The 1,654-nt window shown below is 51.2% G+C and overlaps 1 non-coding gene across 1 annotated transcript; it reads left to right on the top strand.

The window, feature by feature from the left end:
* Positions 1-838: 838 nt before the first annotated feature.
* Positions 839-910, top strand: TRNAD-GUC. Its single transcript has one exon. It is a non-coding gene; the product is annotated as a tRNA-Asp (tRNA).
* Positions 911-1,654: the final 744 nt, after the last annotated feature.

Raw genomic sequence — 1,654 nt, 5'->3', positions numbered from 1 at the left:
TGGATTGCTAGCTATTGGGGGGGGGGGAGAACGTTCAGATCTGTCCTCGCAGAGGAGGGAGAGCTTGTACCTGAATAAAACCTGGTCTTAAAGGTGCCACTGGACTGTTTTGGGGGGCCAGGGGAAGCTCTGCAACTTACCTGGCTGCTTCTTGCTCTGACTGAGGGCTGCTGGGAGCAGGGGGTGGGGCTTGCTGCATGTGCCCGCCCCCTGGGCTCTTTACTGCCGGAGCTCCAGTCCTGTGCAGGAGGCTGAAGTTGGTTCCTTATTCGCTCCTGCAGGCAATGACCCCTGCTTATACCCAGAATGAAACTTTGTTGGTCTTAAAGGGGCCGCTGGACTCAGACTTTGTGAACAGCAAGATAAAGAACAGAAAGCATTAAAAAGGATCCCCCCCAAAAAAAAAATACGACACCACTAAAACTTTACTCTTTTCTAAGGTCTGTCTCAATGAAGAGTTCTGGTGAAGTTGAATCATAGAATCAGAGAGTTGGAAGGGACCTCCAGGATCATCTAGTCCAACCCCCTGCGCAATGCAAGAAATTCACAAATACATTCCCCCCCCCACACACACACACACAGTGACTCCATTCCATGCCCAGAAGATGACAAAAACCCTCCAGGATCTCCAGCCAACCTGGACTGGTGAAAAATGACTTCCTGACCCCAGTTTGCGAAGGAGCTGTGGCTCAGTAAAAGAGTAACTGCTTGGCTTGCAGAAGGTTCCAGGTTCAATCCCTGGTGCCTCCAGTTTAAACCAGGTAGTAGGTGATGTGAAAGACCTCAGACTGAGACCCTGGACAGCCACTGCTAATTTGAATAGACAGTACTCAGGGGAGGGGCTGTGGCTCAGTGGAAGAGCATCTGCTTGTCATGCAGAAGGTCCCGGGTTCAGTCCTCGGCACCTCCAGTTAAAAGGAAAGACTTCTGCCTGAGACCTTGGAGAGCTGTAAAGAGGGGCTGTGGCTCAGTGGTAGAGTATCTGCCCGGCATGCAGGAGGTCCCAGGTTCAATCCCAGGCATCTCCAGTTAAAAGGACCAGGCGGTAGGTGATGGGAAAGACCTCCGCCTGAGACCCTGGACAGCCACTGCCAATTTGAGTAGACAATACTCAGGGGAGGGGCTGTGGCTCAGTGGAAGAGAATCAGACCCTTGGTCTCTCAAGATTAGTATAGTGTATTCAGACTGCTAGCGGCTCTCCAGGGTCTTGGGCAGAGGTCTCTCCAGAACTGTCCTTGAGAGAACAGCTCTGACAGAACTGCGGCTTGCCCAAGGCCATCCAGCAGCTGCAAGTGGAAGAGTGGGGAATCAAACTCGGTTCTCCCAGAGTAGAGTCCGTGCACTTAACCACTGCATCAAACATGAAAGACCATCTCTGGAATGAAAAATACTGGGCAGAACTTGACAAGATGCCCACAGGGCAAAATAGGGGGTGATTAGGTTAACTGTGGTATCAAAGTCAGGGCCGGGGGTATACGGCAGCATTGGCACTGGCTTCGAATCCAGTCTCTAGAGAGTCTAATTTTATTTTTTTTCCTTTCTGTATCAAGTTTCCAGCCCTTAAGGTTGTGTGAGCAATAGCATGAGCAGTCACCGTCGAAGACAGAACGTAGAAGCTGGGGTACAATTTGGGTTGCCAACCTCCAGGTGGTGG

Source organism: Gekko japonicus, unplaced genomic scaffold, assembly GCF_001447785.1.
Source record: "Gekko japonicus isolate JY-2015 unplaced genomic scaffold, Gekko_japonicus_V1.1 scaffold1739, whole genome shotgun sequence".
NCBI lineage: Eukaryota > Metazoa > Chordata > Lepidosauria > Squamata > Gekkonidae > Gekko > Gekko japonicus.
Note: the sequence above shows the minus strand (reverse complement) of the source record. Positions and strands in the feature narration are given on the sequence as shown.